Below are 22439 nucleotides of genomic sequence, written 5' to 3'. Positions count from 1 at the left end.
CAACAGAGGGCATTTACTGTTTTCTTTGTTCCAAGTTTCAATGTAGAAGTCTAGCATTGCTGAGATTTCCCCTTACACTCCAGTATTAAAAAAAAAATGTATGCCATGACAGTTGATCTTTTCTTAGTGGCAAAGGCTCAAATGAATTACAACTGAGAAAAGTAATGTGCAATAAAAACCACATTAGGGAGTGACAAAAAGAGCATTGCCTGAGAAATATCCTGTTCTTTTTTATGGCATTTGTAACTGGCTAGATATAGTTTATTTGTTCTCATTGTAATGGGACCAGATGCCCCTCAGAATGTAGCTTTCATTCCATGTGCAGAACCAGATTAAAATGAAATGAGGTTTGTCTGTCCCAGGCTAGACAAAGAATGACTGTGTAAGAGACAAGACAGGATCTACATAAAATAATGACCACAGATTTACTGGTCACATCTCTTTGGGTCCATGTTGTTTTCAAAGAGAGAGATATAAAATTGGGTGGCAGAACAGGGTGGTATAGAGAGATGAAAGATCTAGAAATGGCTAATCTCAGCTGCATTAAGTCATGTTTGGAGGGTTAAGTCCAGAAGTGATAGGCCACAGGTCGGGCAAATAACAGAATGTAAGAAAATACCCTGACTGAGAGGTTAGTTGGCCCTGGAAATTTGAGAAATATTTAGAAGCTTGCAACATTTCCTCATATCTTCCAAAAAATTAGAGTTCAAAAGAAAGGGCAATAATTGGTAACAAAATAACAATAACCATACCTAACATGTGAGTTGCTCCATACACATTTAATTTCATTTTAATCCTTACTGTGATTATATAGGGTATTAGCTCCCCACTGTAAAGATGAGGAAATGAACTCAGAGAGACTAAAGGGCTCCATGATATACAGCTGGTAAACAAAAGGCTCAAAAGAAGAATTTCTGTTTCTAAGTTCATATTCACTGCACCATAGCATAGCTGCCTCTACAAGCAGGAGAAAACAAACAAACACACAAAGACTCAAAACATTATTTCTTCTTTTCATTCAAATTCCATACAACTCAACTACTATGTATTACTTTAAACACTATGTTATGCACTAGGAATATATTAATAAAACACAGCTTCTCCCTTTCAAAGACCTTCAAAATAATTCCAAGAGGAAGATACAGATAAAGAAATAGAAGTATAGATGTAGATAAAATACCAAAATGCATGTGTGAAATATATACCTATATAGTAAATATAGAGATTTATTTCTATAAACCTCATAAATTTGTGGAAAACTGCCAATTCTCAGTTGGTTGTAAGGAAACTTAAAATACATTTCCCAAACTTACCTCATGATAATAACAACAAAAAATTAAGTGCTAACCGTTAACTCATTTCATCCTCATAACTCCATAAGGCAGAGAGCAATAGACCCTATTTGATATGTAAGGAGGTAAAATAATACAACTAATAAGTTGCAGAGTCAAGATTCAAACTCAGACAGAAAGATGGTCTCATGGATGAACTTACCTTATAAAGTATAAAATATTAAGCCCCAAAATATACCCAGGCTACTCCAAAATTTTATTACTTTCCCTTCTCTTACTAAATCAGCAACAAAGGTGGATAGCTGTAACCCTTGTATTTAAAAACAAAACAAAACAAAACAAAACATTTAATGTCTACCAGGCTCCAAACTTCATCTGAAAAAATCAGTCATACATATTTCCCTTTCTTTAAGTAACATGCTTTATAATTTGGGAGCCAATATCCTGACATATGATTTCAAAAAAATGGACAACAATTGGTGTCTGTGTCAATGGTAGCTGTCTGTTAGTGAGCCAATGGCAAAAGAAAATCCCAAATAGGAAATTTACCCCATACTGGATGAATTAGAAACATTACAAGGAATGGTTAGTAGAACACAAAGGCATGGACCAACTTACTGAAGAAGTGAAAGCTTTTCTTTTCCTGGAGACAATCTTTTGAAGACCCCCGCTTTGCTTCTTTACTTCCCTGTATGTTCTTAAAATACATCCTATAACTTTGGAGAGCATAAATGTGTTTTTGTTCTTGTAACCTGAAGAAAATTATTCCAATAAAATATACCAAATTTTTCTCGAGAAAATACCATTTCTTTTAGGCTAAAATTCATTTCTCAGTAAATCTACAAAACTGCACAAAATATATTACACATACACAATATTACATTCTTCCCTAGGGTACTAACCATCTTTCATTTTTTATAAGAAATTAAGACATTCTCAAAAATAATAGAAAATAAATTCTTCCTCATTTAAGAGAATGCTAATCCAATTCCCACCCCTGTTTATAAATTCTGGAGAGAATGAACTAAATAATAAGATCTGGTCACAGATGGGTCCTAATACTTGCTGCCATTTCTTCTGTCACTGAAACATGATTTTGGCCTTTTAATACTGGACCCACCCACCCGACATACATGGCCTTGCTTACTGCTTCAAGGATGCCCTTGAATATGTAGATATCTACAGAGGCCACAGTGATGTCCTTGGGAACCCCAGGATTACACCTCTTTGGTTTACATACACAATCCAACAACTGTTTAGCAAAGACATCAGTTGAACCAGGAGGTTAAGTCAACAGAAAGTTCCTCATTTATTTGTCTTTACCTAGCTGAAATTAGAAGAGACTACTCGAATGATTCTTTAAAAAAAAAAGAATTCCAGGGAAATTTGCTGTTTCCATCTAAAGAGAAAAGGGTCTGGTTCTTCTTGTCTAACCAGGTACTGCCTAACCAAAATTCTCCAATCCAAGAATTCTAGAAGTCTATGTAACAAGGAATTATTGCCACTGTTATGGTACTTAAAAAATAAGTGACTCATAAACTCACAATTACAGATATCTCAGTAGCAAAAAGAAATTTAAAATGCCATGGAATTTGCTTCCAATTCTGGCCAAGGTGTGATCACAGGGACTGGATTTACCCTATTGCCTGAAACAACCAAAAAAACTGGATAAATTACTCAAAACAATGTTTTTCAAGACATTGGACATCAGGCAATGGAAGACATTGATCTCTGAGAGATGGGAAACAAATGAGGCATTCTTTATAATTGGTCCAGATTCCTACTTAAATTTTTGGACACTGGAGAAAGAAAATATAACAGGTTGCAGAGTCTTCACAGTGTATTATTCACAATGCCCAAATATAATCCAAAATTTGTCAACATACAGAGAACCAGAAAAGTGTGACCAAGTCTTAAAGAAAGGCAATCAATAGGGCCCAACCTTGTGATAACCCAGATGTTGGAATTATTACACAGAAAGTTAAAGCAATATTCTAATTACATTAAGTGAGATAATGGAAAATATTCACAAATTAAATAAAGGATGGAAAATAGCAAAGAAATGGGAAACATAAAAAAGCAAATGGAAATTTTGCACTGATGAAGTGTTATGTATGAAATAAAAAAAATCACTGGAAAGGCTTTATAGCAGAACAAAAATGACAGAAGAGACCATCTATGGACATGATAATCAAAAGAAATCCATTCTAATAAATGGAGAGAAAAACTGTAAAAATAGAAAAGCCTCAGAATTCTGTGGGGCAGTATCATAAAGGTAACTAGAATGTGAAGAGCAGAGAGAGGTAAGTTAGAAGAATTTTTAAAGAAAAAAAATGTCTAATGGTCTTTCAAATTAGTTAAAGATATGAATTTATAAATGTAAGAAGTTCAAATCACTACACAGTAAAAATATGAAAAAAATCATACCTAGACCCATTAAAGTGAATTTGTGGAAAGCTAAAGATGAAGGAACATTTTTTAAAGCAGCAGAGAATGAGAACCAAGATTATACACAGCAGAACAAAGACTTGAATGGCCACAAGCTTCACATCAGAGAGTTTGGAGCCTGAAAGACAGGAAATAGCATCTTTAATGTACCTAAAGAATAAAACTACAACCGAGAACTCTCCATCAATTGAAAATATTCTTCAAGAATGAAGGTGAACTAGAATCATTTTCAGAGAAAGAAAACTAAGAACATGTGTCTTTACCAGGCTTGCACTAGTAGAAATGTTAAAAAAAGTTAAAGAAAATTATGCTAGTGGGACATCTGACCTTAAGCAGCAAGTAAAGATCACTGGACATTTTTATTGTTGGTAAATTATACCTCAATAAAGTAAAAATTTTAAAGGAAATTAAGCTAATATTATGGTACCAATTAGAACAACAAAATGAAACGAATGAATTAGACGTATGTCAATTGTTTTGCACCAAAATAACCCAGTGAAGTTGAACCTAAGAACAGATTTTAAGCTTTCTTTGATTCATTGTTTCTCAAAGCAAAATTATTCTAAGTCAAGAAGAAATATGTGGTTTGAAATGATTGTTATAATCTAACTGGACTGAAGCAAAGTGCATTCCATCTTGGAGAGGTTTTCAAACTCTGGTAGAACTTAACTATTGGAAAAGAATTAGAGAACAGCTGTGGCATTCTATAGACCCTGCACAAATTCTAGCTCTTTAGATTGCTTAAGAAGTGAAAGGAAGGGTTAATTGTGGAACTAAGAGATTAAAATGTTGCAAATTCATTGGAAGAGTTTAAGCAAAAAGTCTTTAAGCTGTTGACAATCAAAACTTTAAAAATTAGATTTTGCAAACAAAACAAGCCTAGAAAGTTAACGGGATGATATCATGAAAGAAAAAGAAAATCCAAAATTAGAAACATAAAAATGAAATGACTTGACTAAGGACAGGAATCAACAAAGTACTATGAAGTCAGTGAAGGTCAAAGAGGCCTCTGTCACAGAAAGACAGAGGTGTGCCCCAGTCTGCTGTCTGTCCAGGGTAACAGCCTGCTAAGAACCATCTCTCCAGTTGGAATAGTCCTGTGGAACCCAAGTTTGCAAGCTCCCCTGGCTACCAGAGCCAGGTGATCAAGAGGCATCCTCTGGAGAGCAGCTGCAAAAACTGGGGCACCAGATGTAAAAACCAGGGCACTAACCACGTGTAAATCTCCCCTCCAGGAGACACTAGTACTCTGGAGTGCAGCAAAGGGAGAATGTGAAGATAGCACCTACATCTGAAGTCTCTGGAAAGGATTAAGGTCAGTCCCTAGATGAGTGTTTAATTAGAAGGCTGCCCCTCAGGCCACAGCCATGATGATTAGCCTTCTTCACAAAAGACAGGATTCTTAGGTCTGTTGCCTCTTGCTCTCCCCTGGGGTGGTAGCTATTTAAGAACTAGAGAAAGAGGTCTAGTGGTAACAGCCCAATGGGACCCATAAGCATAAACCCCATTGGCTGCCAGAGTTAGGTGATACAAAGTTATCTCCAGGAGCAGCTGCAAAAAATGGGTGTACCAGACAAGGGTATGAGCTCATTTCTGAGTGGCACCTATTATTACAGTTCCACAGGACTAGGAACACAAGCTCCTTTGGTTTCTAGAGCCAGACAGTCAAGATGTGTCCTCTGAGTAGAAGCCACAAAGATTAGGGCACCAGGAACATACATGTAAAAGCTCCTCCCAGGAGGTACTGATGTTCTGGAGCATGAGAAAGGGAATGCATGAAGATGGCATCCAACAGTCTCTATCCCCACAGTGTTCCAGCAGGCTGCTAGATGTGTGTACTAAATTCAATGCCTGCCCCTAAGGCCCATGCTTAATATAAGCAGGTGAGCCTTCTTCACTTTAAGTTTGGATATAATCACCTACCTCGAGCTGGGCCCTGGAGTGCATAAGTCTGACCAGGGGGGCCCTTTAAGAGCTGTCTCCCAGATTGCTACAAGCTTGTGGGTCTTAGGATGTCAGCCTTTTTGGTTGTCAAAGTCAGATATTTTGGGGACTTGTTTCTCTGGTGCAGGCCCTAAAAGCTGAAATGTTCAATGTGGGATTCAAACCCTTTCTTTGCTTCTCAGAAAGAAGTTACGGGTTTTGAGATTTTTCAAAGCTGTGGGTTGCCAGACTGGGGGTGTGGTTTAGGGTGAGAAATGTGTCCCAGACACTCCAACCATTTCGATGTAGTTTTCTTCTTGTTTCTCTGGTATGTAGTTGTCACTCAACCAATTTTAGGGTTTTTTTTTCTTTCTTTTTTTTGGGGGGGTGGGGTGGTTGTTTTGTTTTTCTAAAGAGGAAATTGTTTTATATGTACCTAGAGACTAAGTATGTCTAGGGGAGGAGTTGAGTTCAGGATCTTCCTATGTTTCTACCTTGAACTGGAAACTCTGCTTTGCTCCAGCTTGCCAATATCTTCCAGAAAAGAGCTTATATACTCATCTTGAGCCCGAGTTTTGGTGATTGCAACTCAGGGAACACCACCATACTGCCATGGCAATGGGGCTTACACTAACAGTTCCACAGTACATATATTTTTGCATACTTTTAAAAACTACCGCCTAAGGGTCTGGCTTCCAAATAGCTTGAATCTAGGTGCTGAGATCCTCCCCTTAGGGACACTGGCTGGTGTTAGCCCATCCTAAACTACTGGGAGCTATTAAAAATATAAAAGGCTATTTGGACAGCCTAAAAGTTTGAGAGAAAACAAAGAGTGAGGGCAAGATTAAATGACAAAGTTCATTTCCTACATAAAGTCACCCATTCAGGACTGGGAGAAGTGATTGTTTTAACTACTGTATAGAAACCAATATAGAGTGAAGAAAAATGAAGAAACAGAGAAATATGTTCCAGATAAAAGAAGAAGATAAAACTTTAGAAATAAATCTTAATAAAATGGAGATAAGTGATTTACCTTATAAAGGTAATGGTCATAAAGATGCTCACCAAACTGGGAAGAAGAATGCATAAACACAGTGACAACTTCAACAAAGGATGAGCAATATAAACAAGTATGAAATAAAAGTCACAGAGGTGAGGAATACAATAATTAAACTACAAAATACACTAATGGAGTTTCAGCAGTAGACTAGATGAAGCAGAAGAAATGATAAATCAACTAAAAGACAAATCAGTGAAACTCACCCAATCAAAGTAGCAAAAGGAGAAAAAAAATGAAAAAAAGTGAAGATATTTGAAGGGGCTTATAAGACAACATCAAACAGACTAACATCTGCATAACATTACAGGGGTCCCAGAAGCAGAAGAGGAGAGAAGGGAGCAGAAAGTTTTGTGAACAAACAATGGCTGAAAACTTACATAGCCTGGTGAAGGAAAAAGACATCCAGATCCTGGAGACCCAGAGAGTTGTAAATAAAATGAACCCAAAGAGACCCACATTAAGATACATTATAACTAAAATGTCAAAAGTTAAAGACAAAGAATATTTAAAGCAGCAAGAAAAAAAAAATCAACTTGTTTTGTACAATGGAAGCCACATAGGGCTATCAGCACATTTTTCAGCAGAACCTTTGCAGGACCAAAAGGGAGTAGCAAGATATGTTCAAAGTGCTGACATAATAAACACTTCCAATCAAAAATACTTTACTCGGCAAAGTTACCATTTAGAATTGAAGGAGCAATAAGCAGTTTTCCAGAAAAGCAAAATATGAAGAGGTTTATCACCACTAAATTGGCCTTCAAGAAATGTTAAAGAGATTCCTTTCAGCTGATGGGGCCAGGATGGGGGGGGGGGGGGAGGGGAGGCACTAATTAGTAACAAGAAAACATATGAAAGAATAAATCTCACTGGAAAGGTAAATATATAGTAAAGAAATGGATTAATCACTTGTGGAGAAGGTTAAATGATAAATGAGTAAAAATAACTGATTACAATAATTACTGAAGAGATACACAAGATAAAAAGATGTAAAATATGAAATCAAAAACATAAACACAGGGTAGTATAGTAAAACTGTTGAGTTTTAGAATGGGATCAAACTTATGTTGTTATCAACTTAAAACAGACTCTTATAGATAACAAGCTATTAATGTAAGCCTATAGTAACCAAAAAGCAAAAACCTATAGTAAATATACAAAAGATAAAATGAAAAAATATATATATATACCACTAAAGAAAGTGATCAAACCACAAAGGAAGAGAGCAATAGAAGAAAAAGGAACACAAGGGAACTACAAAACAGCCTATAAATAATTAACAATATGGCAATAGGAGAAAAAGTACATAATTATCAATAATTAGTTTAAATTTAAATGGAATAAAGGCTCCAGCCAAAAGATGTAGAATGGCTAAATGGATGAAAAAAGATCCATCTATATACTGCATACAAGATATTCACTTCAGATATGAGGGCACACACAAACTGTAAGTGAAGGAATGGAAAAAGAAACAATGCAAATGGAAACTAAAAGAAAGCTATAATAACTATACTCACATCAGAAAAAATAAACTTTAAAACAAAGACTGTAACAAGAGACAAAGATGAATATTATAATGATAAAAAGATCAATCCAACAAGAGGATATAACTTTTTATAAATATTTATGCCCCCAACATGGAACATAAATATATAAAGCAAACATTAACAGCTATAAAGGGGGAAATAAAATAGACAGCAATACAAGTATAGTAGTGTATATTAATATCCTACTATATCAATGTATAGATCATTCAGATAGAAAATCAATAAAGAAACATCAGCCTTAAACATGTTAAACTAAAGGACTTAACAGATACATACAGAACATCCCACCCAAAAGCAACAGAATACACATTCTTTTCAAGTTCACATGTAATATTTTCCATGATAGATTATCCTTTTGGCCACAAAACAAGTCTTAGTAAACTTAAGAGGATTGAAATAATACCAAAAGTCTTTTTTGACCACAGTGGTATTAAACTAGAAATAGAAACTAGGTAGAAAGTAGAAACTAATTACATGACAAATGGGAAAATTCACAAATATGTGGATATTGAAATGCTACTGAACAACCATTGGGTCAAAGAATAAATAAAAAGAAATAAAAAAAAAATACCTTGAGACAAATGAAAATGGAAATATACCAAAATTTGTGAGGTGCAGCAAAAGCAGTTCTAAGAGGAAAGTCTATAGCAATAAATGCCTGCCTCAAGAAATAAGAAAAGTCTCAAATGAACAACCTAATTTTATACCTCAAGAAACTAGAAAAAGAATAACAAATAAGTCCAAAGTTGGTAGAAGAAAGGAAATAAAGATTAGAAGAGAAATACAAAAAAAGACAACAGATAAATCAATAAAACTAAGAGCTGCTGCTTTGGAAAGGTAAAAAAAATGACAAGCCTTTAGCTAGTCTCACTAAGAAAAAACAAAAGAGGACTTAAAAAAATCATAAATGAAAATGGAGATTACAACTGATACCACAGAAATACAAACAATTATAAGAGACTAGTATGAATTATTATATGCCAACATATTAGACAACCAATAAGAAATGGGTAAATTCCTAGAAATATACAACTTACCATGACTGAATCATAATGAAATAGAAAAATCTGAACAGGCCAATCATTAATTAAGAGATTGAATCAGTAATAATAATAATAATAATCCCAACAAACAGAAGTCCAGGACCAGACAGCTTCACTGGTGAATTCTACCAGACACTCAAAGAATTAATACCAATCCTCAAATGCCACCAAAAAAAAAAAAAACAAAAACAAAAAAACAAAACAGAAGAGGAGGGAACTCTTCCCAGTAGATTTTATGAGGCCAGCATTACCTTAATACCAAAACCAGACAAGGATACCACAAGAAAATAAAATTAAAGTCAATATTCTTGATAAACATAGATGCAAAATCCTCAGCAAAATATTAGCAAACCGAATTCAGCAATACATTAAAATGATCACACACCATGATCAAGTGGTATTCTAGGGATGCCAGAATGGTTCAACATCCACAAATTAGTCAATGTGAAAGAAACACCACATTAACAAAATGAAAGACAAAAATCATTTTATCATCTCAATAGATGCAGAAAAACCATTTGACAAAATTCAACATCCATTTATGATAAAAACTCTCAACAAAGTGAGTATGGAAGAAATATATCTCAACATAATAAAGGCCATATATGAAAAGCCTATAGCTAATATTGCACTTTATGGTGAAAAGCTAGAAGACTTCCCTCTAAGATTAGGAATAAGATAAGGATGCCCACTCTTGCCACTTCTATTCAACATAGTATTAGAAGTTATAGCCAGTGCAATTAGATAGGAAAAAGAAATAAAAAACATCCAAATTAGAAAGGAAGAAGTAAAACAGTCACTATTGGCCGATCCCATGATACTATATGTAGAAAACCCTGAAGACTCCATTAAAAAAACATTAGAATAAACAAATTCAGTAAAGTTGAAAGGTACACCATCAATACACAAAAATCTGTTGTATTTCTATATACTAATAACAAACTATCAGAATAAGAACTTAAAAAACACCCTATTTACAATTGCATCAAAAAGAATAAAATATCTAGGAATGAATTTAACCAAGGAAATGAAAGACTTGTATAATGAAAACTGTGAGACATTAAAGAACAAAATTGAAGAAGATACAAATGGAAAATTATTCCATACTCATAAATGGAAAGAATCAATATTGTTAAAATATACATAGGCAAGGCAATCTACATACCCAAGGCAATCTATATAGGTTCAGTTAATTCCCTATCAAAATATCAATGGCATTTTTCAAAGAAATAGAACAAATAATCCTCAAATGTCCATAGAACCACAAAAAAACCTTGAGTAGACAAAGCAATCCTGAGGAAAAAGAACAAACCTAGAGGCATCACAGCAGCTGGTTTAACACTATATTACAAAGCTACAGTAATCAAAACAGTGTAGTATTGACATAAAAAAGGACCTAGATCAGTGGAACAGAGTAGAGAGACAAGAAAAAAAAAAAACACCCCTATATAATTAATTTATAAAAAAATGATTCAAGAATACATAATGGGGAAAAAACAGTTTCTTCAATAAATGGCATTAGGAAAACTGAACAGCCATATGCAAAAGAATGAAATTTTACCATCTTACACCATACACAAAAATTAACTTAAAATAAATTAAAGACTTGGGGTACCTGGGTGGCTCAGTCAGTTAAGTGTCTAACTCTTGGTTTTGACTCAGGTCATGATCTCATGATTTCTGAGTTTGAGCCCCACAGCAGGCTCTGTGCTTAAATCACATGTGGGACTCCAACTGTGCTTAAAGCACAGAGCCCACATGGTATTCTTTCTCTCCTGCTCTCTCTGCCCCTCCCCACCTTGTGCTTTTTCTCTTTCTCTCTCAAAATAAATAAATAAACTTAAAAAAACCTTTAAAAAGAAAAAGCAAACCAATAAATAAATAAATAAATAAATAAATAAATAAATAAATAAATAAATAAATAAGTAAGTAAGTAAGTAAGTAAGTAAGTAAAGACTTAAGGGCACCTAGGTAACTTGGTCATTTGAACAACTTACTCTTGATTTTGACTCAGGTCATGTTCTCACTGCTCATTTGGGAGATCGAGCCCCTCATTGGGCTCTGTGCTGACAGCTTGGAGCCTGCTTGGGATTCTTTCTCTCCCTCTCTCTCTACTCCACCCCTACCCATGCATGTACCTGCTCTCTCATAATAAATAAATAAGTATTTAAAAAATAAATTAATAAACTAAAGACTTAAATGTAAGACCTGAAACCATAAAATTCCTACAAAAAAAAAAAAAAAACATAGTAAGCACCTGGACATGATGGTTATGATGTTTCAAATCTGACACCAAAATCAAAAGCAACAAAAGAAGAAAAATAATAAGTGGGGCTACATCATACTGAAAACTTCTGCCCAGCAAAGGAAACCCTTAACAAATTGGAAAGACAACCTAGTGAATGGGAGAAAATACTTGCAAATCATATATCTGATCAGGTGTTAATATTCAAAATATATAAAGAACTCATACAACTCAATAGCAAAACAAAAAACAAACAAACAAAAAAAACCAAAAAACATCAGATTAAAAAATGGGCAGAAATAGACATTGTTCCAAAAAGATAGACAGATGGCCAAAACATGTAAATACAAAGATGTTCAAAATTATTAATCATTGGGGAAATGCAAATCAAAACCATAATAAAATATCACCTCATACCTGTTAAAATGGCTATTATCAAAAAGACAAGAGGTAACAAGTGATGGCAAGGATGTGGAGAAAAGGGACGCTTGCACACTGTTAGTGGGAATGTAAATTGGTATAGACACTATGAAAAACAGTAATAAATTTTTTGAATATTCTCAAAAAATTGAGATAGAACTACCATATGATCCAGTATTTCTACCTATATCGGTTTTTATCCAAAGAAAATGAAACGTTAACTCGAAAAGATATATGTATCCCTATGCTCATTGCAGTATTATTTACAGTAGCCAAGATATGGAAATAACCTAAGTATCAATGCATGAATGGAAAAAGAAATTATTGTGTATATGTATACAGTGTAATGTTACTCAACCACGAAAAAGGAATAAAATCTTGCCACTTGCAATGGCATAGATGGACCTTGACAGTATTATGCTAAGTGAAATAAATCAGAGAAAGATACGTAGCATATAATTATGTGGAATCAAAAAAAAAAATCTCATAGAACAGATTGTGGTTGCCACAGGTAGGGCTCTGGGTTGAGAGAAATGGGTAAAGGGGTCAAAAAAAAAACAAAAGATAAAAAAGAAAGAAAGAAAATGGAATGAAGAACACTAGTCAAAAAGCACTATGAAGCCAGTGAAATTGGACCCAATTTTTCTTTACTACTCAAATCACTATTTATTTAAAAATCAAAACTAAGCAGCTTGACCTTTCAGAGATTCTGATTTTCTAAATAACATTAGTTGTTATTTCCAAATGAAATTGCAGAGCATTTCTGGATAGGAATGATTTATTTCCCTTGTGTTTTAAATGAAGTAATTCTGATACCTGTTTGATTCTATGTATTAGTGTGGCCAAATATTTCTAGTCCCTTTATTCATTTGTAATTCCCATATGTCTCAAAAATGTGTTCGTCTAAAGCAGGGTTTCACAATTATGAATATATATTGCTCTGTAAATTAATTGTTCATATATGCACCTCCCTTGTTATGATGAGCTCTTAAAGAGAAGAGTGGTCCTTATTTACCTTTGAGTTGCCAGCCCAGTGCCTTGTATATATATTAGATGTTCAGTAAGTTATTGTCAAGTAAGTGAATTCTATGTCTATTTATGCAGAAATGGCTACATAATTTGAGAGTCTAGTGTGTAATATGGAGCTTCTTATTAAAGAAAGTCCTTAAGGTTTTCAAGATGGTTACTGTTGAGGCTGTGCAAGTGCGATAGGTCACTTACCCACTAAGCCTGCCCTACCTTCATGCTGTCAATTACCCACAGACTTTTACTTTTGTTCCTGAGCAGGAAGTAATTTAGAAAAGATTTTATTTCATAATGGCTGTAAAAAATATATTGACAAGGATACCAAATAAAGGCAAAAGACAATAGCTTTGGGGCTGTTACTTACAACATAATAAAGACCAAAGAGAGTTTCCAAATAAGGTTTGAAATACAAAACAGAAAATTGTAGTGAAGTAGAAGGAATAAATGTTCAACATTTTATTGTCAATATTTGTAGCTTTTTTCTTTCTAAACTACCTACTTAAGAATAACTTCACAATTCACCATATATTTGGTTAGCTTAACATTTTCAAATAATTTAAAATAAGCTCCCCATGTTCATGTGCAGTATTGTAATGTCAAATATTTGGAGTACAATACAATTTCACTAATACTAAACAAATTAATGATTTCTTGCATGATTCAAAAGGCACTTCAGGCTCTCTCAAGGTCATTGTTAAAAGATAGCATTTTTCCTTGACCCTCAAGTGCAAAGGACTGAGTTAATCAGGGCCCATAGCTCACGACATGTTTTTAACATTGGCCATTAAAAAACACCTCTCTTTTTTTTATTCATTTAGTGCCTTTTATACCCTTACCTGCCTCCCATTACTACTTCCTCTCCAAGCAGTCATTCAGTTCTGTTCAATGTATTTCTTTTTGCTTATATGTCTTACAAAAATGTGATTTTGTTTGTTTTGGATGAGTGCATTCAAATCATGAATTCAAATTTATGGATTCATTTAGGTACATAATTTTGTGTGTTACTCATGTTCTTACTTTTCTAAGCACTGTGTTTTTAAGATTCATTCACATTTGCTACGTGAACAGAATTCATTGTTTCTAACCACTACATGATATTCCATGGCATACACCCACCACTTTCTATTATCTGTTCTCCCAGTGATGGACATCCAGATTGGTTCAACTCCCACCACCACAAATAATGGACCAATGAATATTCTTGTACATGTCCCTTAATGAATCAGTGTGAGACTTTCCTGGGGATATACATTGGGAAAAGGAATAGTTTAGATATAAGTTATAAGAAAAGTTATTGTGAGTAAGTCAATTTATATCACTCTTCTTAATGGCTCCATTATTTTTATCTCCCACTAGCAATAAATGTGGACTATTCTATCACTACCACCCTGTCAATACTTGGTGCTACCTAGCTTTCTGATTATTACTAGGAGTATAGGTATAAAATGATAGCTCATCATCCTTTTATTTGTGTTTTCAGCATTACAAATGAATTTGAGCATCTTTGATAACTCATTAGGTTGCCTTTTTGTAAATTTCAGATCTTATGCCTATTTTATTGGGTTTTCTGTCTTCTTTTTGTTAATTTGCAAAAATTTCTTTTATAGTTTAGATATTAGTCCTCTCTCAGTTGTAGATATTACAAACCTTTTCCTCTTTACCATTCTGTTGTCTGTGTATTATCTTAGTCTATGATGTCCTTCACTGAACAGATCCTTTATTCTGATAAAAATATGTTTTCCTCTTATGTTTTACAATTTTAAAGTTTTGTTTTAAAAAACCTTCCTAGGCCCCAACTCACCAAAATATTTTTCTGCATTGTCTTCTACTACCTTTTACATTTATTTTTCACATGTAGACATTTATTTTATTTTATTTTTTTCAACGTTTATTTATTTTTGGGACAGAGAGAGACAGAGCATGAACGGGGCAGGGGCAGAGAGAGAGGGAGACACAGAATCGGAAACAGGCTCCAGGCTCTGAGCCATCAGCCCAGAGCCCCACGCGGGGCTCGAACTCACGGACCGCGAGATCGTGACCTGGCTGAAGTCGGACGCTTAACCGACTGCGCCACCCAGGCGCCCCTTCACATGTAGACATTTAACTAGGCATGTGTTGTTGGGTTCTCAATCTATATAGAGAACCAGTTTTCCATAATGCTACCAATAAACAATCTATTTTTTACCATTGATTTGTGCCACAATATCAAAATATCATTGTGCTAATTAAATACTAAAATGTACAAAAAATGTTAAAATGATCTATTTCAGATAAAATAATACATTGTTTTATTATTTGTTTCTAATAAAGAAGGACTTTGAACTTTGCTAAAGGGAAATTTGTATAATAATTTAAGACACTCAAATGTAAGGGTAGTAGCCACAAGAAAAGTGAGCTCCCTGTCTCTGGAGTTGTTTAAGTACAGGTTGAATGGTGTATAACCTCATTGTGCAAAATAAGAGGATCAGGCTATCTATTATCTAGGGTCCTATGTGAGCTTAAGTTCAATGATTCTATAAGTCTATGCCATCTAAATTTCCTTCCAACTTATTGAAACTGTGATTTTTTTTAATGTTGTCTTCTCTCCTTTATAAAATATTCCTATAATTGTATCAACTGTCTTTGCCCTGGAAACTTATGAAGTAATTATGCATATATCTTATATAAAATACTCACAGAGCTTTGACTGCAGGTTCTATGTAAATGAGATGAATTATGCCCTATATCATTATGCATCAGGCTTGCCTTTGTTCACCTTTGCCAACTCCTTGACTGATATCTTCAAATAAATAATGTATCTCCTGCAAGGTTTTCCTAAGAATTGTAGAGCTGTCTTTGCAGAGGTAAAAAGTGAAGTCAGGCATACCGATTCATTGAGGAAACAGCTTCTTTCCTTCCTTCCTTCCTTCCTTCCTTCCTTCCTTCCTTCCTTCCTTCCTTCCTTCTTCCTTCTCTCTTTTGAACTTACTAAGAGTTCTTTACACATGTAGGGGAGGAAAAAAATCTTTTCTTCTACCCATTTTAGGTTCTCCAGCCGGAGCCCTGTAAATTAGACGAGTTATAGACAGATTAACAAGGGAAAAACAAACAGAACTGTATCAATATGTGCATGCTACATGTACACATGTGAGCACCCCATGATGAGTAACCCAAAGGAGTGTTTAGAATTGGGGCCTATATACCATCTTAGGCTAAGCAAAGGAAAAGGAATCTGGGACTTCTGAGAGAAGAAAGCAAGTTATGGGAAGGTAACTAGGAAAAGTTTGGTGAACAAAGGTTGTTTAATTAAGCTTTTTATGCAGATTTAAGCACTGGCTACTAGTTAAGAGTGCCCCTCTTCCTCTTCCTCATGCTGGAGAGAGGGAGACATCTACAAATGGAAATCTCTTTTACAAAAGCAAGACCTCTCGGTTTTTAGAGCTTTTCCTGCATCTTATTCTCAAAGGCCTTTACCTCAAAATAATCCATATGTCAAAATGGCATATTTCGAGGCGGTATATTCTGGAATCTGTCATACCCAAAAAATATTTCTACATTCTACTACTTTTCAGGTTTTTGTTTTGTTATTGTTCTTTTTAATCCTGACTACATGCAAAAATCTTGTATATAATGATGGAGTAAAAAGTCAAGTCTTGATTTCAAACACTATTCTTAGTTCAGAAGGAAAGAAAAAGGACATCTCTCAAAAGTTAATGTTACTAGCCTCAAGACCATGCCGGAGTCTTGACCTGTGCTTCCTCTCCCAAAATAGTTGCTTATTATAAGATACTGAAAATTAATATCCAAATCAAGCTTCACATTTTTTTCTCTGCCAGAGACCTTAGTGGTGCAATTCAAGTTAGAAAGTGTCCATAAAAAAGTGACATTTCCTTTCAAATCTAAGTAGGAAACTCTGAGGACAATGAACCCATACGAATGAATAAGTGAATTTGCACAATAATTGTGTTGAGAAGGTTGTATTATAGCAATATATCACTCTCCCAGCACTATTTGAGCCAGGGTAATTACACTGCCATGAAATGACAAGAACAACAGTAAGATGCTGTTTGATTTTCTAATTACTATTGAGGAATGCCTCCTGAGCCCAGCCTTGAAGGCTTCTCTTTGGAATCATCTCAGCTCATGCTGCTTCTCATGCATTATACATTAAACGCATATGGCTGTTTGAGGTGGAGGGTCTCTAGAGGGAAGTTCCATACTGCTCTTTTCACTGTGGGAGGGAGAAAAGTAGGAAAAACAAGAAAGAAGGGAGAAGGCCAGACTAGTGAGAGACGGAAGGAAGGAATACAACTGGGCTAAGTTCAGAATTCAGGCAAAGGTGAGTCGCATTAATAACCATTAAAAAGAGATGGGAGCCACTTCTAGAAGATTTTTTGTGTTTAGGTTTTTGTTGCTAAGCTTGAAGAAGCTCCCAAACAAGCTTTCTCTGTCAAAATGTCAGTTTCTACTAAGAATCTGTCAGTTCTATCATTTGCTAAGGAGAAAGAGCTGGAGATATTTGGCAAAATGGATCTATGCACTTCATGTTTGATTTTAATGGAATCATGTTTAAAAGTGATATTTAAAGGTATCTATGCAATATAATGCATCCAAAAATATTTTTATTTGACCAAACATTTGTAATTTCTTTTAAAAAGAAAGTATAGGCATTTTTCAGTATGCTCAGAATCCACCCCCAACAGTGTCCCTTTTAAAACAAATAGCAAATTATTAATTCCTCAGAAATAAATTACAGAAGGAATCCCTTCAGCTCTTCTCAACAGAATAATGCATCTAACTTTTAATTTATGCAAATCTTGAAAGTTATACCTATTTATTAGTCACATTCACTTTTGTTTCTCTGCCCTAGAATGATATTCTTCAGATTCCATAGACTTAAAAGATCACCTAATAATATAAAGAATTGAGCCAAGCACAGTTATGTGTTTAAAATCCATTATTTTATTTATTTCTCATAAGAATCCAGTCAGATATATATTTATATTAATCTTATTATTTCCCCCTTACAAATGGAAAAACCGAGGCTCAGAAAGGCGATATATTTATAAAAAGCTCAGCTCTCTATATTAAATGTTATCATTAATATGAAAGATTATAAAATGTGCACTTTACTTTTGTTCTTGCAACTGGATACATGGTTCAATGTAATTTTATTTTTAATTTGATTAGTCATCTTGCCTACAGATATAAATACAGCCTTGAAAGTTGACAGGTCATTTTCATGGTACTTCCTTTTTCACAGAAAAACAAAACTAAACAACAACAATAAAAAAAACTGTATGAATTAAAATAGTAATGGCATTTCAGCCAATGGGCTGTTAAATGTCATCCCACTCACATTTTCATTATCAACACCTCTTTATAAGTTGGGTAACATGGTTTCCTGTCTGCAAATGTTAAATTTCCAATTAAATATCTACCAGTTAAAAAATATTTTTAAAAGAATCTGATATAGGTTAGTAAGCACAGGCGTGATGGATGGAAGAGAAGCCTGCAAATAGCTCTGAGCAGATTCTCTGTATTTTTTTTAAATGAAGCAAAGCTCTAAGGAGACATTACATTTTATTGTTTCCAAAAAGATGGTGTTTTTCTCTTTACAATTCTGGCTTCTTGCCCCTGTGCTCCTATATAGTTAGGAGCCTAAGGGGGCTCCAGATCTCCGTCCCTCACTCTGCTTTTTGTCAATGACAAATGAAATCTCTCCCTCACAACCAGTCTATGGTTCGACCTGTGCCTAGTGCACTATCCCTTATTAATCAGGATGAGACATGCATCTGCTGCCCTGAATTACCAAGCATATGAGTTATAATAGTTGAATACAAACTAAAAAGAATCTTCAAAAATATTAAGCTGTCTGGTATGCAAATTCCTGAGCACTTTTTGTTTTAAAATAATATACTCAGAAATTTATTTTTTTTTTTGCTTGTTTGTTTCTCTTGAGGGCAAATGGTCCTCAGAAAATAATAGTTCAATTACAATAAGAAAAAAAAATTAAGGCACATAACTATTCTATTCTCCACTTTTTAAATTAGTAAATGAGCTTAAAATTCCATTTAATAAGTGTAATTATAAGCAAGTGTAGGGAAAGAACAACACTTTTCCCTCTATCCTTCTGATTCTTGGCTCTCTGCTATAATAAAAGATGGAATAAGAGAAGAATTAGAGAAGTTTATTAACATATATACCTCATATGTACAGGGGAGATACACAGGGAAAAATGAGTAACTCCCTGAGGTGGCCTAAGCCACCAGTTTAAAACTATCTTCAGCTAAAGACAAAAGAAAGAAAGGAGTGTGTGCTGGGGGGTGGGGATGAGGCCAATTATGTGAGATTACCAGGAAAAGCAAGGGTAAACAAGGCCTAGGTTTGCTCTGCAAATTTAAATCTGTGCCTTCTCCATTAATAAGATTCTCTTGTGATTTAGTGTCATCCTTCTGTTCTTGGTACGCAGAGAGAGACATCCTTACAAATGGAGATTTATTTTATAAATGTAAATTTCCCTTGCAAAAGGATGACTTATACTCTGTTTCACAGCTTGTCCTGTGTCCACTGTTTCTCAAAATAATCAGTTTTAAATAATCTATATGCCAAAGAGGCAAATTTTGGGTTGGCACATTCTGCTACTCTTCATAATGTAGTCATTTGTTTCTGTTTGTGTTCTTCACTAGATTGAGTCAAAACTAGGAGGCATTTTATACATCTTTGTAATCTCCCCCCCTCTTCCTAGTGCTTCCTGCATTATCTGGTAAATAGTAGATACTCCAAATGTATTAGATGATGGGCGAATAAGCAGCTATATAAATAAAATAATGTGTAGAATTGTAGAAAAGAGAGCTTTAGAGATTATTTTGCTCAACAAATGGGAAAATCAGTCCCTTTAAATGTAAAAATTAAAGATGTAAATAGAAAAAGTCTGAGATCTGATTAGAGTCAGAATCAGAACTCAGTCCTATTTCACTCACCATGCTTTTTACTGTTTTACACTTAAACTCTAAAGTACATCCATGTAACAGTGAAATACAAAGAAAGGCTTAATGAGTAAAAATGTGCATAGGTAGACAGAAAGAAACCAAGACAAATGGGAAAAGACACAAGGAGAGGCATAGAAACACAGTAACAAACTAACAACCCCAGAGAATATAAAGAATCAAACTCAGAGATACACTTCTATGACCTGGTATCCCCACCTTGTGGCGTTTTGTATAATTCACCTAAAGACTTTAAAGTTATGTTGCATTTTTACAACTTCAAACTTTAAAGCACTTTTTATCAGTTGATATGCACTGTAAGGTATCTATCAATAAAAAACAATTAAGTGGATCACAGTGCAGGTGTATGATGGAATACTATACAAATGTGACTTCTATTATGTACTTACACTGATGTGGACCAAACTTTGTTTTAAAAACTAACTGTAAAAAACAAAAACAAGAAGCAAAAATCATATGCTACTAAATGGACAAAAAAAAAAAGCAGCATAGATATGTATGTACATACTTGACAAATCTAGAGTTTCTCAGATTATATATACACAAAAATTAGACAACAGGTTGACTTTGGAGAGGAAACTAAAGGACTAGAGATGAGAAGTGGGCATTGTGTTGATGTGCTCCCCATGGCAATGTTTAAATTTCTCACTAGATATAGATAATCTTCTAAAATAAAAAAAATGGAAATAAAGAGCTGGTGTGGCTCATAAGGTAGTAGAATCCCATTGCTGACACTTTTTAAAAAAATTCTTCAAGTTTTTCCAGGATTTTTGAACACCAGTAAGTAGTCACAAACTAACAAAATAAAATGAAAGGAAATTATATTAGAAATTGAATGTAACTATGCCTTCTAGTTCAGAGCACAGTGTTTGTCACAAAACCTGATGCTAGTCAATGAGTTACAGATAGTGGTTTCTTTCACCCTCTTCTTTTCTACCTACATCACTCACTGAGGTCTACTTACTTTTTCTCAGAGGCTCCAAGTCAAAAAGTGGTTATTTTCTGCTTATGTCCTATCACTCCTTGCCTAAGCCTCTGACTAGTGGACATAGGGACATTATTAGACATATGGTTTGATGTGAGCATTTCCATCAACTCATGAGACTAATTGTACTAGATAATTTGTCTCTAAAATGGTAGGTATAATAACTCTTGAAAGGAATATTACTCAGCCATAAAAAAGAATGAAATCTTGCCATTTGTAACAATATGAATAGATCTCGAGGGTATAATGCTAAGTGAAATAAGTCAGTCAAAGAAAGACAAATACCATATAATTTCACTCATGTGTGGAAATTAGGAAACAAAACAAACAAAATTAAGAGACAAACAAAAAACAGTAATAAATATAGAAAACAAGCTGGTAGTTGCCAGAGGGCAGGTGAATGAGAGATGGATAAAATAGGTGAAGGGGATTAAGAGAACACTTATCTTGATGAGCACTGAGTAATATTTAGAATTGTTGAATCACTATATTGTACACTTGAATCTAATATAGCACTGTGTTAATTATCCTGGAATTAATACACATACACACAAAGAAGTAAATAAATAGAAAAAATAAAAATAAAGCATAACTTTTGAAAGAAGACATTTCTGAAAGGGAACAGCTGGAGCAATACGAAAAGATTATGTGGAAAGAAAACCATACACTTGGTTAGAAAAATAGGTTCAGTGATCTAAATATACATTCTGAGGACTTCAAGCAGTAATGCCACAAAATATCTCCAGCTGCCTTAAATCTTTCTTAGAATAATATGAAGATATAAACAAGTATGTATTTATTAACTCATACTGATTACATTATATGTCACCAGTAAAAAGGGAAGCATACTTTTTATATCTCCATGGCATGACCCGATTGCTGATCCTACCCCTTGATGGGGGAATGCCAAGTCACATTGCAAAAGAACATGTGTCTTAGGAAATCTTATTACAACTATCTTTGGAAAATTGAATAAGCCACACTGAAGTGTCTTCCAGAACCCAAACGATGTATTCATGGGCTGTAATTGTGTTATAGTAGAAGACCACATGCTTAGGAGTCAGAAAACCAAGTGTTAGTTCCACCCTTTAATAACTTCATAACTTGTCACAAACAAGAATATTAATTAAATAATTTTGATTGACTAAATATGGAAAATACTGACTATACAATAATTTTGAAAATTTAAAAGTTAATATAAAATTACCTCACGATTCTGTCCTTAATTAACCTTATTTCTTATTCTCTCTTTCTATAGTGATTTCACCTTAACTATTGCCTTAGTAACTTCACTTCCATCCTAGCAAGTGACTCTCAAATCTACATTTATAACAATGAATTAATGCTCTAGCTCTATACCAGAATCCCAATATGGATTTCCTTCCAACAAAACAAAAGCTAGAAAAGACATTATTGGAAATATTGGGAAAATGTGTATACATAGTAGGTTAGATAATAATACAA

The 22439-nt window shown here is 34.2% G+C and overlaps 1 long non-coding RNA gene across 1 annotated transcript in view; it reads left to right on the top strand.

Annotated features, from left to right (window-relative positions):
- Positions 1–22439, top strand: part of LOC147584255 (uncharacterized) — a 113452-nt gene that overhangs the window by 37055 nt on the left and 53958 nt on the right. The window lies entirely within an intron of this gene.

This window comes from Puma concolor, chromosome A1 (genome assembly GCF_028749965.1).
Source record: "Puma concolor isolate L17-30 chromosome A1, mPumCon1.1.hap2, whole genome shotgun sequence".
NCBI lineage: Eukaryota > Metazoa > Chordata > Mammalia > Carnivora > Felidae > Puma > Puma concolor.
Note: the sequence above shows the minus strand (reverse complement) of the source record. Positions and strands in the feature narration are given on the sequence as shown.